We start from the raw sequence: 16,080 nt of genomic DNA, 5'->3' as shown, positions 1-16,080 counted from the left end.
AGTAAAAATTGTTTGCTTTTGAAAAATGCTCTCCAGTGTAAGAATCTGAATAAATTTGAAACCAAATATTTACACAAAATCGAACTATGCTAACAAATGAAGATAATGGCCTGTTTTTCATTGCCTTACCCTTTGTTCAGTCATCTACATCAATCAAGTTAATCAATTAAGCAAATTACAGGAAAGATCTAACACTTTATAGCTTTTTTTGCATGGCGAAGAAAGGGAAATTAAGCTGATATTGTTTTCAAATATCTGTTCTTCTGCTAAAGTGCCAGGTCTTTACAGAGCGCTGTATTCAATGCTCAGTCTCCCTGGTAATAACTGCTGTATTGTAATTTATCTTTAACAATGCAGCAGGAAGTCATTGCTGTGCACATAGGGAGGAATGGCTGTGCTGCTGAGAACCAACCTGCTGCAGTCAGAATTCTTTAAATACTCAGGACAAGGGGTGCAAACCTGTTCGGGCAAAGATTTCCTTCAGTTCCTTTACAAAATGCTTCTTCTGTGTTGTGTAACAAAGGGTGCTTCACACCACTCACATGAGGCTGCTTTGGACACCTCAGCAAAACACTACTTGGAACTAATTTGGGACCCCAACTTTCCTCTCTTATGAGTGAAAAATATTAAGGGCTTCTGGTTCATTCATGAAACCAAATTTAAATATTGGATGATACATAGTTAAAAAAAAACCTCTTTACTCTCTAAATCTTCCAGGTGGACACATTTCATGTTTGGTTTCCAGAGTGGTCATCATGATCTCATGTGGTGGGAAAGATTGTCTTCTCTCATATGGTCTGTGAAGGTGTGAAGTATATATACATATAATGAAAGCTCAAAGTGTTTCTTTTGTACTTTTTTTTTAGGTTGCAGCATTTCGAATGGGAAGAAAACTTACTTCAGGGAAGTCACATAGCAATGGTTTTTGGATCCTGTAAGTAACCTACAATAATGGGCTGTTTAGGCTGGGCTTGTTCACATGATTCTTCCAGAAGTTCTCCCTGAGTGGGAAGCAATAGTGTATCCTACGAATTAAGAGAAACTTTTCAGTTGTGTGATTTACATAGAGTTACAACATAGAGAACTTTTTTAAAATTAAAACTATTATCCTTTTAAAATTTTGTGTTGAAAGTTAGTTTGTCAATTTAGAAGTGAAAGGGTAAAGTTTCCCTTAGTCTATTTTGAAAGCTCCAGCCTACACCCTTTTGCAAGTTTCTCCCAAAAAATACTGCTCAGGTGTAATAGCTGCCAGAGGATGGTGAGACAGTGCACTGCTCTGGTAGTCATTCATTGACAAACTGCCTGCTTTTGCCACTAGATTTATGCAGCCATTTAAAGAGAGAAAATTCAGGAGCTGTAGACTAGACTAGAGCAGCATAATGTGCTATTTCTCCATCTAATGGAAATGTTGGCTTCCGTGGTCACTCTCCTGTCTGCCCAGGAAATTCTGTGCTTTGAGAGGCAGGCGTGTTTTATATAGGGCAAATCTAATTAAAAGGGCTCTTTTTTTCTGCTGCTAAGTGAAAAATTTTTGAGATGCTATATAATGTCTATACTAGGTTCAAGCCCACTCTCAAGGCCAGACTTGTCCATCCTCATTGATGGCCACACTGAGGGTCTATGTGTGGAACTCCCTAGAGAGGGACAGACCTGGAGGGGATCTGAGTTTTGTTCGTTCTCATGGCCTGTCTGGGAGGAACACCAGTAAAATCAAGTCCAGTCTCCTTCAGGTTTCAAATCCCTGTCTTCCTGAGATGAACACAGACATGTCCAACTTACCTGTGCCAGAATCATATTGATCCTGAGGATGAGTTTGCCCAAATCCACTCCCAAACCAGAGCTCACCTTGCAGCACAGACACAGCAGGATCACTAACAGAAGCTGGTTATGCAGGAACCAGGGGCTGCAAGCTTGGAAAAGTTGCATCTCTGGACCTCAGTTCAGCAGTCCTTTTAATGTTGCCAATCATATCAGCTTCAAAAAGCACCTTGAGCCATTCAGATAAGCTATTTAGTAAGCAGTGCTATTAATAGACTCTGACAGCCAAGTGGGGATAACACTTCTCACTGCTGTAAATTAGACTTTTTCCTTTTCCCATGAGGAGTTGGAATAGTGTTAGCAACCATGGCAAGCACATTTCTTGATTGCTTTTTCCTTGCTGTCTAACTCCAGAACGCATCACTTCAGGGACTGTATCACTTCCTGGATTGCTCCTGTTTGCCTCCCCCTGCTGCTGCCTGCTCTGTCAGCAGTCTGGGATGCAGCCCGTGACATTTCTCACTCCTTGTCTCAGAGGCACATGGTGCTGAGCCCTACCCAGCTGCTCTTGCAGGCCTTTCTGTGAAGTCTAAGGATAGAGCTGTTCAAATGAGTGATACTCGTAGCAGGAGAGGCAGGTCTTGAGAAAGAAATCAGACTAAAAGCAGCCTTGCCTCAGATGTTGCAAACAGTTGAAGAACTTGATTTCTATTTAAAGGTTACTTCTTTGCCAGTTCTGAAGTGCAGTGTGTGGTATGAGGGATGATTATGGCACACAATTGCCTGAATATAGTCACTGAAGCAGGGTGAAATTCAGATTTCTTCATACAAGCCATGATGTAATGATTTCTGTCATGCTTACAGGCAGTAATGAAATTAGCAATTCATTGCATACCCAAAATAAGCAAATATCTAGGGCTGCAGGTAGTACATAAGTAATAAAACCAGAGCCAGTCTAAGGACCCAAAGGCTGAGTGCATTTCCTACTTCTTTTATTAGACCAGAATAGAAGAAACTAGAAATAACCATCCACCTGCTCTGAGCACCCTGCCAATTATTTCAGACTACAAACCCAAAATGCAATATGAACAGCTCCCTGCTTCTAGTAAAGCTCAATACCCACTCAGATATTCCTACCCCTCCTTTCCCACCAGCACTTTAATTCATTTCTCTTTCTCCCAGTGCCAGGTCAAGTAGATGAATATTGCAAGCACTGCTGATAGATGCAATAGCAAAGCATTCTTTTCCTCATTTTTCAATGAAAAGTAGGGAATGTTGCCTAAAGTGCAATGAAAACATGTTACAGTGTCTGTTTTTAGACGCAGGCTTGTAAATTATTAGGCTTTTGTTCCTTGTTCTGGCTTTTCTTAAGAGACTGCTTTTTCTCTTCTTTTCTGTGCTTAGCTATTCTGTGATATTTTGACCTGAGAACTTCTTCTCTGCCCTCTTCTACCTTGTAATTCACTAAAGCTGGGTAGGATGAGTAGTGATACTGCTTTTAGCATGGGAAAAGTATCTGAAAAGCTGCCGGTGTTCTTGCTATTTAACCACCACATCTTTCTGTCTTTCAATCTCACTAGAGGTTAAGTTCAACAGTAAGTCATGTATTATCCTGACAGAATTAACACCTTAACAGTTAACATTCTTAATAATTAACTTTACAGGTGCTGCTATTATTTAGATATAAACCAAGAAAACTGATTTTCCCAGACACATAAGAGCAATTCTGTGTTACAATAGTTGTGAAACCACAGAGGAAAACTTATCACCCTGGAAATCTATAGTAGAACTTCTTAGAGTGTCAGTAGCTATATTTTCAAACAAATTAAGTGCCTGAATCCCTCTGAAAAGCTCAAATCAGTCACAGGCAATGGCATTGCAACATACAGATGGTTTGGGTGGGTCTGTGAATCTGTTTACAGACTGCAAAGTAACCTCGTGGCAATGAGAGCAGAATTTAGCAAAGGAATGCTGAAAGAATTTGAGAGATTTGGATGTCCATATCCATGATTTCTACTTCCACTACCACTACAAATATTTTCCATTCATGCCTCATGTGACTGCCCACAACTGGGTGTCAGGCTGCAGACACACATTCTCTTCTGGAGCATCTGTGCTGCTCAGAGTTCTGCCCTCAGCCCACACCCATCTGTCTCCTCTCCCTCTTGCTCTATCTCTAGTTCTCAAAGTCACCTGTTTTCCCCCAAGCCTTCCAGATGTCTGTCCAAATCTCACTGATATTACTAAGAATCACTGAAGGCTGGCCCACAAAGTAAGAAATGAGGAATTCCTTCCCTGAAAGGGAAAAATGTTATTTTCCCTTTTCTAACTGAGGAGAATAAGTGGAAAGGATGAGATGTATGTTTTTCAGCCCGAAGTCCAGGACGAAATGTGGGTTTCTCATTGGCTTCCCTTTGTTGTTTCCTTCATTTTTTATACAGCAGAAAGCCCAGCATGGTGAGTGTGTGTTGTGTTTCAGATCTGAGTTGTTCTGCAGAGGAACCTACCCTTCTGCAGGGGATGCACACTATCCCCAGCCAGCAGAGGCTCTCTGTACCTTTCCCTCTCCCCGACTCCAGTATGGATCCTTCAGATTTTGGTACAATATATGGAATATAAGCTCTGAGCTGAAACTCGATGTACATATTTTTTGCTGTTTCATTTCAGGAGACGTGCTCACTTGGTACATAAATAAATCTGAAGGTGACTACACCAGATGAAATATTAATAAAAACTCCTCCTTTCCACTTCTACCATACCTTTGCTTATTCTTGTCATCCAGACAAACCAGGTAAGTGACTTTCTGAGCTGCAGAAGGTGCTCCCTCTTCCTTCTGGAAGCTCTTATGCAGCTCTGGAGCCCTGGCTGGCTGCTCCCAGTAATTTTGGGTCCTGTGTGTGCTGCAGGCTCCTGGTGCCCTGCTGTGACAGCTCCTTCCTGCCCACCACATGATGTACTCCCTGAAACCTCTCTCTGGTCAGCTTTAGTTGCTCATTTTTCCTGATCTCAAATTGGACCTGGCAAAGGCAATGCCCTTTCAAAGGATCTTTCTGCAGAGGCTGAGAATAAACAGATGCTCTCACTCACGAGGAAACTGGAAGTTTTGGCTTAATCAAAAGGTGTTGTATGGCCTATTTAATATTAATAAAATTGTCTTTTAAGCATAATTTAGAGAAAGCTTTGATTCACAACTTGCTTTCTGTGTTTTGTAAAAAGGCTGAAAAGTGCTTCAGCATTCAGACTGTTCCTTTCCATTGTTTGAGTAGCAGCAAACAGTGATATGTTACTCACAAGTGCCTTTTTTTTGGATGTAAAAGTTTATTTGAAGTGGCATCAAGACTTCCTTTTAAATGTCCTGGCCAACAAACGGGGGAAAAACCCAATTTATGGATATGGCTTCTAAAATTCCATATTCAGTGCCCTTTAAGAATTGCAATCCCATGTTCTCGAGATTCCTTCCAGATATATTGTCAGGCTTAGAAGTGAGTAAAGGTGAACTCTATTGAATAAGTTCATTATAATGGTATTTCATAGGTTTGGTCTTGCGACTAATGGATTGTAAATTTATACTTTAAGACTAGAAGAACATGATCATATAAATTGTCTTATTGAAGTTAACAGGGCTGTTCTTTGAAGAAAAATGCCACTCAGCAGAACACTTAAATGTATGCGTAGCTCTAAGCATATGTTTAAGTTCAAATGAAGTCAATCTTTTGGTTTTAAGGGAGCTTGACTGTGCTTAGGTTCCTTAAAACATTTATATTAATATATAGGGTGGCTGCTGCAGTAGCCTTGAGGTGTCATTAATGATTTAAAAACAATAGTCTTTCTAAGCACACATGAACATTAGGTAAGAGAACTTCTATTAGTTGGCAATAAGGTTAAAACCTTAAAAACGCTGTCATCTGATATGTTTATTAAACTTTCATAGGCATTTTGCAGCTGCAAAGATGAGCATTTCACTGCAAACCAGTTACTGAAGACAGGTATCCACTGCCAAACATTGTAAATAAAAAGTTGCCAGAATGCAGTTCAAGAATTGTGGTAAGGAAAGGATTTGCTATTTCTAATATTGCTGCATACATATTCAGAAAAAAGATATTGTGGGTTTGCTCTGAAAATCATTTTCCTTGGGTTATTTGGAATATCCTTTGCCTCACAGAGTAATAGTACCTTATAGAAGGATGGGAAAGAACTCTGTCTGGTCATACTTCTCTGTCGTGGCACAGCACAGTGTGATGAAGGAGCATTGCTGACACAGCAGCCACTTCAATGCATCTCCCTTGCAGCAAAAACTGCTCTGTAAAAGGGTATTTTGAAGGCAGAAGTTCATTTATTATATTTCTGTAACAAAGACATCTGATGTCTTAATTACAAGAAGCCAATACAAAACTAACAGGAACATTCTCCATTATTAAACAAGGGTATGGAGGCTGAACGTAGTTTTTGCTCTATACACACATAGGACGCTGCAAATACAAAGGAAACTTTTAGAGTAAGCATTCCAAATCTAAATCTCAAGGTCCCTATCATAGGTAATCTATCAAGAAACACAAAACAAACAGCATGGTTAATCCCCTGCTTCTGAAGTGTATCTGCAGGTTACTTGGCAGCACACAGCAATCACATGCTCCACAGAGCATCCCTTCCCTCACTGAGAGAAAATCAGCCCAGAATCTTTTCTCCCTTTTAATTTCCAAGTTAATTTTTACCAGGGACTCCAGGTCTTTCCATATCTGCAGCCAAAAGTGAAGGATATTACTTTTACATTGGTGTCTGTAGTCCAGCTCAGACCTTAAATGGACTCCAAACCTACTGACTTTCCCTTAGCAAGGAGTTCCCTTCACATCAAAGAGGTGAATGAAAGGTTATAACAAAGGTTATAGTCCCTTTGGCCTTTTATCTAAAGCAAGAGTAACGAAGGACAGAACAGCAGTGATGATGACTGATCAAATCTAACCCCTTTGTATTTGAGCAAACCTTCCTGGTCGTCATTTTATGTGACTGAGATCAGTCATGGTTTTGCAAATGCCCAAAACCAAAATACATTAAAAAAAATCCAAAAACCAAAAACCCATGGAGAGGGAGTGACTGTGGGCAGATAACCCCAAAAACCCATGGAGAGGAAGGGACTGTGAGCAGATAACCCCAGAGCCCTCTGTGGCCATTTCTCACCTGCTCTCTGCTCTACAACACTTGGTTCCTGTTGTCTTAAAAAACACCATTCTCATTAGCATAAATGGGCTGATAAGATGACATCTTTTGAAGTTCTACATTTATGTATTCTTTCCATAAATGCACAGAAGTAGCAGGTTCACATCACCAGGCTTTCTGCTGGACACTAAGTGGTGCAATTCAGAAGAAATTCAATACTGCCTCTCTTTTAAAGCCAGGCACAGGTGTGCATGCATTGAAAATAACAAAAGTCCTTATCTGGCTGTGGGTATTGAGAATCAGTACAATGGGTAAATGTTGATTAAATTGCAGATACAGTGCATTGGGCAGTGCTTTAATCAGTTTTTTTTTTCATATATTCCCCAAAGAGATGCATAGTTTAAATTAAAATCTCTGGAGAAATAAAAAAAGAAGATAGTTGTGCTTTCATCAATAGGATGTAGAGAAATATCAGAGGCCTCATTCAAACGTTTTCAGGTTTTGTACAGCAAAGCTATGAAGGGCTCAGAAATGTACAATATCAGAAATGTAAGCTTGTAACATTGCTGTTCTGCTCCAGTGAATGGCCATAAATATGATATTTATAAAGTTTTGTGTGTTTCACTCTAGGACCTAGTATAAAACCTATTAAGTTCATGATTAGAAATATGTTCTGTTCCTTTTCCAAATTCCTGCCTGTACTCTGGAAGCCAAGATCCAAACTTTCTATCACAGACATTGACAATAAAGATGAAGGCTCTATGCCAAATTAGGGCCAAATCAATGCCTTGATTTGTAGTGGATACCCTTTTGTTCTCAGAAATTTCTCTCTGAGATGATGTAAGGGAGCTGAGAGCAAGTTATCCTCTAGATATTTATGTTTGGTTTCACCTAGAAAACCAGGAAATAGCAGTAGTTCACTCACTGCTAACTAGTGAACAGAGCTGGCCAGCATTAATCCTTAAATTGTGCTATGCAAAAATAAGTGTGATCAAAAAATGTGGCATTTTCATGGTCACTGCTATCAGAGTTCAAAGCTGTTGTGGTTTAAATAATTTTCCAACAGAAAGATGTAGACACTTGTTCTGGAACATCACCTCACTTAATATTAGCCACTTTACTTCTTAGCAGATTATTTGAATAACATTTGGTAATCAATCTAATGTTTTTTTTACATTAACACTTACAGAAATAATGTAAGGTTGGCCTGTGAGTCTTCTGAGCATTCTTATTAATTTCTTTTGTTTTCAGTTCTTCCTTGGATTAAAAAGAATATTCTGGTGAACAGCAATTTCCTCTGACAGTTAGTATATAGAAAAGAATTTCTCTAGCTGCAGCTTTGTATGGATGTTAAGGAATAACAGAAACTTTTTAAATTATAGAACTAATTATCTCCACGCAGCTGATCAAACACTTTGCACTTCTAGCTGTGAGCACAGCTCACCACATCTGTTGGCCTCTCCCTGGGTAAGTCTGCTCTGCAGTTGCTGCTGTGAATGTTATGGAGTGCAGACAACCAAAGGCAACTCTAAACTAACAAGCTTGGATTTGTTACATGACAGCACAAAGCTGAGTGGTGGCTTTTTGCCTGGAGTCTTACCCAGCCACTTGCTGGGTGTTGGAGCCAACAGAGGGTTTGGGGTGCCACAGAGCTGGGCAGCTGCAACTGCTGCCAGCTCTAAGGGCTGATGCTGCTTGTCCTTCACAACCTCTTTCCTCTGCTGTTTTTTGGGTTGTTTGGTTGTTTTTTTTTTTAAAGTTTCTTTAGTTATACAAAAAGCTCAATGGACCTACTGATTGCACTTAATGTTCTTAGAGGACAAAGGGATGACTGTGAATTGGCACAACATCAAAAGGAAAGAGTCCAGGCAGACTTGAGGTAGTTTATCCCTCCATGAAAGAGTTGAGTATCCTTGAGTTGTAGCAAAGTGAAAGAGGAAGTTTGTTGATATAGGCACAATTATTTGGCTGCTGTTATATATATATATATTAATATATATTATTATATATATATAATCATGAGGACTCAGCTGCAGGATAGAAGCACCATTAGTGTACAAAGTACTCACCCTCACCTGTCACATGAGGGGACTGTAGGAAGAGTTGTTTGACTGCCAGAACAATCTTCCTGCAAACCCAGAGATTTCACCTGCAGGGCTGGAAACACTGTCATCCCTGTGCCCTGGGAAACCCTCCACTCCTGTCTTGTGTACTGTCACTGTCTGGTGCTCTGTGTCCAGCTTTATGCATATCCACAGTTAGAGAAAGACATGTGATGTTCCATTTCATGTTTATCTGTAAGAACAGTGCACAGTGCTGTGTGATGCTCCATATTCTCTGCCAGCAGAAGAGAAGAAGCAGTTGAATCCCTTTTCTTCAGACTCCTGCCACTTTTCCCCTCTCAGGATCAGCAACTGTCAGCCCATTGTTTAAAAATCCTGGTGCTGTTTGTGGTACCTAAAGCTCCTGCTTTCTCTGGGTAACAAAAAGCATCTTTTTATTGTTACTTTTTTCTCCACTGAATGAGAGAATAAGGGCAAGCGATTTTTGATTTAACCTCCTGCTGCTCAGTTTTCAAATTTTAGTGTTAACAAAAGGGAATGCATGTTTTCAGTGTTGAAAGCTCTGATTATACCGTGGTAAAAATTTATAAAAATCAAAGGCAGGCAGAGAATAGCAAGCTAGAGATATGTGACTCTCTTTAACTGCTGGCCTCCTGTAATAGAAATTGAACTTTCTCAAGAAAGAAAGCTGTAAAGAGAGACTGTTTTACCAAGTCTTAGACTGTATCCATTTTTGATAGATTTAGTTAACCTGCAAGGGAACAACAGTATTGACATATATCACTTTGAAAAATACCAGCTGAACGAGTTATTTTTGTTTCCCGGGTTACGTGCTGAAGCCATGTCATTTGTTCTGGCTTTTTTCAGTCCCTGCTAACACATTCTGTTCCTGTATTTTATGATTATATGTTCACTCTCTGAACTACCCCAGAGATATCGATTGCATTTTTTTTGAGAGTGAGTAGTATTTCAGTCTATATGAAACTCTCATTTTTGTCCTTATTTATGTAATCTTTTGGAGTAGAAATACAATTAGATGAGTAAAATTATTATCCTAAAGATCCTTTAAACCTGGTAAATTATTTTTGGTAGTGAAGCTTCTGGTTCCATAGTTCTCCTCAGCTGACATAAAACATAAGAAACATTTACTCCCAAAGGAGGGAAATAATGAGATTAGTTAAATTCGGGTGTTGTCCCATTGGGTTTTTCCTAATAATTAATCACCACCTGATCCTGTGCCTTTTGAATCTCCATCCTGGAAGGATAATGAACATTAGGGAAAGGAACCTTTAGGTTTTTTGAGTCTTCAGTAAAACTGTGGATACAGCTGCCTGCTGAGACACCTCACAATGCAGACACAGGTCTGGGAGTTTAAGATTCAGATCTGTTAAGATTCAGAGCATGACCAGAAAACCAAACCAATATGGACAATGTCACCAGTGCTGTCACTCACAGCTTGTTTGGTGAGAAGACTTGGGGTCAGGCTTGTCAAGAATGATGTGAACAAAGCTTTTACAAGAGAATTGTTCTCTTTTCCTTTCATTTTCTTGTCTTCCTTTTACTGAATATGTATTGAGTGGACATCTGTGTGGGCAAACTCTGTTCTTTGGGTGTCCTGCTGGTATCCCATCAAGTCTGTGGGCTGCTATGATTCCTCCTGGTGTGGCTCAGGACACTGATCTGAGCTTGCTGCTCCCTCCCTCTCCCTTCCTGGGAAAGCCATCACTTGTTATTTAGGAAGGGAGCTGACAGTGCTGAGAGCAGCTGAGAGCAGCTCTGCTCCCAGGCCAGTGCCAGCACACAGATGTGTGCTGTGCCATATCCTCAGCAGATGGACATGCCATATGCCATTAAAAGTGCTGCTCCAACTTTCTCTCACATTGTGGGTGAACAGCTCTTCTCTTTTGCATCAAAACCTTAACAGGCAAAAGGAGTGTGAGCTCCTAGGGGAGGTAAGGAACTCAAAGGAAGGTTTTCCAGAATTTCTCAGTGCTGGATGATCATGATCCTTTTAAGGATCTCTCTGTCTGAGAGGTTGCTATGTCCATATTCCCAGTGTGGGAAGTACCTGCTCTTAACTCATAATCCTGGGATTGCTCTAATGCATGTCCAAATCTGAACTAATTTACTTTGCTTTTCCTCAGGCAGGTTTGGAGCCTGGCTAGCATGGTTGTGGAGCATCTGGAATGGCTTGGCATGCATGAGGAGCAAACTTCCATCTCCACACAGCAAAGGCAGGACTTGCAGAAATAAACCTGGGTGCATCACTGAATTCCAAGAGCAGGAGTTCCAGGAGAGCTCAGGAAGGAGCAGAGAGCTGCACAACGGCCTGAGAACAGCTAGACACATAATTTATGTGCTGGTTGGATATCTTGGTTAGTTGGGACACTTCCAGTCGGTGCTTCAGGTACTGAGCTGCTCCTGTGGTTTAAGCTCACACTTGGTTTTGGTCCCATGAGTGATGCTATGCATGGTTAAATGCTTTGGTGGACTTTTCTGTAGGTTCTTTCTGATAATCAGGAGTAAAAATTATTGCCATCCCACTAGCCACTTATGGCCTTTATAGGAAAGCTGAGATTATCCATGTTTTTTTCATTTCAAGGTATGAACTGTATCGCCAAAGGGACTAATCCCATTTTGGTGAATGGCTGAAAATGTTTACTAGGGTAAAAAATGAAATTACACTGAGAAACATTGCTTTTAGAAATTAATTTGTGCTTAGAAGATGAATCTGTGAAAAGCACGGGATTTTGCTGGAAATGTGCCAGAGCAACACTGTTCCAAAATGATTGATTTGACTTTCTTCTCACTATAAATTTGCTTAATTCAGATGAATGACTGGGCTTTGGGCTGGTTGGTGTTTTTGGGGGAAATGATATAAAATGAGAGTTGAATGGAAAAGATTTGGGAAAAGTCTCCATAGATAAAGACTTAGATCCAAGCCAGCTCCTGAAGGTGGTTGTTTTTCTATCCCAAGGTTTTCAGAAACCCAAACTGCAGGAGGATTGCAGTGAATGGGTTTGATTTTGAGAGTCCACAGCATAATGTGAGACAATGGGCACATTATAACCTACATTGAATTGAATAATGAATAATGAAACTACATACAGATTGAATAATGCTGAATCAATACATGAATGGAAGTGTGTGACAGGGGTTGCTATGGCATCTCCTTTATTTAATAAAGAAATAAATAAAGGAATGGAAATCTCCATAAATGGTCTTTGCAGAAATTAGAGCTGTTCCTGGTGGCTCTAATGCATGCAGTAGCATTTTTTGAAAATTAATTATCTTCCTCCATAAACAAGAATAGGGTTTTTTATCATATTTTAAATGATTTCAATTTGTCTAAATTTATGCCAATTCCAGTTGATCTGTCCCTGAAGCTTCACTTGCAGAGTAGGGAAGTTATGAGCAGAGATCTGTACAGAGTGTTTTGTTCACACTTGTGCTGGATGTGTAAGAGGACAGGCAAAATACACCCCAAAACACAGATCCTTGGAGAATGTGGCACTTAAACCTGAAAGAACTTGAGCCCCTAGTTTTATGAGTTGACTTAACAAAGAAGGGACAGTAACAGGATTTCCTTGATGCCCCTGAGCTGGAAAATCCACACTTAAATTCCAGGTGGAGCTGCCAGACCACATCCTCACCTGTGTAAAATCAGGATGTCCATGGAATTAATTGAATTACACAAGCTGGGTGTGGACAGATGAAAAGGGCAAGCAAGTTATTTACAATAAATCATTAATCTATGAAGTTATGATCTGGTTTTACTTGTCAAACATTGATTTTCTCATTTAGGCTTACCTAAAGGATGTGAGCACATCACACACATTGGAGCAGTTTTGCCTGATCTGTAACTTCCAAGGTATGGTATTTAAATATATGTCCTCAATCATGTGTTGTATTTCTTCATCTTGAACAGGACAGTGCTGAAGCTGCACATCACATCTTGTAGGTGTCCAGATGTGTCATTTATTGGCAACAGACATTTATATTTTCTCGGTAGTATCTCTTACTGATAAAATCTCAATTATTCTAGCAAACATTTCCATGCAAATGAATAGCAAAAGGGCATATTATGGCAAAGTAAAATATGAAGGAAATTTGGATGAAACTTCTTAAAATATTTATTTTATTCCCTTTAAAGGTTGAGTGGAGGTTTTTCTGTTCTTGAGCATTTGTTACCCCTTAAATGTAACACACCCACCACATCTCCTACTGTTCCTGGAGAGTGTACCAACCTCTGAATGAATAATTTAAAGCAAAGTTAACTTTCCTGAGAAGGAGTTTACTGAATAAATGTAACTGGTGCCCGCTAGTTATCACATTCCAGGGTACTTGATGAATAAATTATCTTTTTTTCCCCTAGCATGAAACAGTCCTAATTTTTGGAAATACATTTGCTTAAAATATCCAAAAAAAGTCAAATATATTTTTATGTGCGAAGAGCTTTCACTCACTTGAGTCACAGGCAAGTTTGTATTTCCACAACAAAATGTAAAAACCAAATGACAAATGATTAATGGGTTTTTTTAAGAGAAAACATCATTTGCTTGCAAAATCAGGCATTTTCATGTGCTTGATTTGAGGCTTATCAGTCACATGAAGCTCTCACACCTCATGCAGGTCAGGCAGATGAAGAACCCATCTTTCCCCAGATTTCTGTGAAAAGACAAAACAACTCATGGGCGCATTTAAAAGTAGTCCAGAAAGTTCATTCGAAGGGCTCCTTCTCTCTTGCTGTTTGTCTCAGTTACAGCAGAGGAAAATGGAGCAAATCTAGAAGAAAATCCTTCACCTTATGAGCTGTGGGCCTGTGCAGCCTCCCTGTTCTGAAAGGGATGCACTTCCAGTTACTTACAGTCAGTGAATTGCTGGAGTTAATTAAAAGTATAAATAATTTGCAACAAGAGGATGAATGGGGCTGGGAAAATTATTTGTCCACGTATTGATTACAAGTGCAGTTTTTTCAAGCTTCTCAGGATCTGATGAATCCCACAGGTTGCAAAAAAAATTTGGGCCAGATCGTTAACTGAAAACTCATCATCATTTGAACCAAATTCAGAATTTCTGGAAAGTTTTGCCTTCCTTCAACTCTGCTCTGTAAATCAGCAAACAAAATTTGGCAGCTGAGTATTTTATTCTCAGTAGTAAACTATACTTGAGAATGCAGTTGTTCTCCTCTGTGCATTTGCACAGGTACACTTTTCTTTGGCATCACATCACTTTTCTGCCAAGCTGTATCTTGAAATTTAATGAGAAGCTAAAGGATGTTTATTGAGTTATTAATTGCTTTTCACTTACCCATTAGGCTGCATTTTCATCTTTTTACAAGACGACATTCAAACATCTTTTGATCAAAAATACCCAGTAGGAAAGGTTATAGGCACCCTGATTCACAAGGGGATTTTCCATGTGCCTCAGACAGGGACAAATAAACAACTGAATTCACTGTAATATCACTCCACACAACTTTCTCTTGCCACTAGTTAGGCCTTAATATACTTAGAAGGTTGCTCTTCTAATTTGAACTGTGTGAGACTTTGGCTGGAGGCTACTTCTGTGTCCCAGTGATAAAAGAAGACATAAAACAACCCAGTGCCTGATCATACTCCCTGGCTGTCAGTGAATCATGTTTAATAGCATCTCCATTGCAGTTTTGGCCAATTTGCTTGCAATGGCATCCTTTTCCATGGGCTTGCTGCTCAGCAGGCCCTGAAGCAATCTATGAATAACTTCCCAACAGATGCTGTTTATGAATTGAAGCAAATGGCTTCCCTGTTTCTCTTTTTTCTCACTTCAATAATTTTCAGTTACATTACGATGAATATTTATAGTCCTATAGCAGTGCATAAAAATGGGAACAAGCAGACCTGTGCATTGTTTCATACGTGAGTGCTGTTCTGATGGCTTTTGCCTCAATGGTTTTAATGTTCTGCTGATGGACTGAAAAGAGAATGCAAATTGTAGATCAGTCACTTCCACTCACGGTTTTAGCAGACTGGGCATTGATGGAAGGCTGTATTAGGAGCAAGTGTAGTGCACCTGATCTTCTGGAAACAATACACCCCATAAGACAAGCCTACAGTTCCTTCCTGCTTGGCTGTACCTGCTGGGAGTAATCCCAACTCTGCCTTGTCAAATGCAGGAGTGTGCACTACTGCAGCCAATTCTTACTGGGTGGGTTGGGTTTGTGTGGCCAAGTTTTGGGAGTGAAGGGCTTCCAGAAGCTTCTGCCATGTCTGATGGAGCCAATGCCAGTGGATACAGGACTGACCCAACTCTGGCCAAGGCTGACCCCAGCAGTGACAGTGACAGTGACAGTGCCTCTGGGATAAGGTATTTTAAAAAAGGAAAAAAAATATCTGTGCAATGGAAACTGCAGCTGGAGGGACAATATGTGAGAGAAACAGCTCTGCAGACACCAAGGTCACTGAAGAAGGAGGAGAAGGAGGGGTTGAAGCAACCAGCCCTGGCCAACCCAACCCACCAGATTCATCAGGCTCCAGGTAAAATGTTAAGTGACTTAGCAAAAAATTAATGATTAGTGGTAGAAGCAGCCAGTGTTTCAAGTAATTCAGTTGGAAAGTGCTAAGGAGAAATTGGTTTGTGATCAGCCATCATTCTCTAAAAGAACAGGGCGAAATTCTTGTTCAATCCTAAAAAGGCCACTTTACAACATTTTGTAATTCTGTAACAGTTCTTCAATGTTGTTTTGCCAAGAAAAGTGGTTAGATTTACAACTGTAGATGTTTATTGAGTTTTTTTCCAAGAGAACTGCTCTTGGTGCTTCATTCATCTCCAAATGTCTCAACTACTTGTCATTTCTATTAAACAATAGAAGGGCTAAAGAAATAATGCTTTTACTATCACAGTAATTCCAAGATTAATAAACCCCTCTAACCTATTAGATACACTTGTACAAACATATTGTCTATAAATCTATGCTAGATACAAAGCATGCATATTTAAATACAGAATATGTCAAACTGTGGCATTTTCCACTGCTATATAATAAATTCATTTGTACGATAAAAATAATTGGAGATATGAATGACCACACACATTATTCACACTACACATCTTTAACACAGCAGTT

At 39.8% G+C, this 16,080-nt stretch overlaps 1 long non-coding RNA gene across 1 annotated transcript; it reads left to right on the top strand.

Annotated features, from left to right (window-relative positions):
* Positions 1 to 874: 874 nt before the first annotated feature.
* On the top strand, positions 875 to 4,925 carry LOC146431565 (uncharacterized). The gene is made up of 3 exons (XR_014854654.1): positions 875 to 934; positions 4,426 to 4,549; positions 4,665 to 4,925. It is a non-coding gene; the product is annotated as an uncharacterized LOC146431565 (long non-coding RNA).
* The last annotated feature ends 11,155 nt before the right edge of the window (positions 4,926 to 16,080 follow it).

Source organism: Lichenostomus cassidix, chromosome 12, assembly GCF_008360975.1.
Source record: "Lichenostomus cassidix isolate B80296 chromosome 12, HeHo_3.0, whole genome shotgun sequence".
NCBI lineage: Eukaryota > Metazoa > Chordata > Aves > Passeriformes > Meliphagidae > Lichenostomus > Lichenostomus cassidix.
This window is presented reverse-complemented; position numbering and strand designations above follow the sequence as displayed.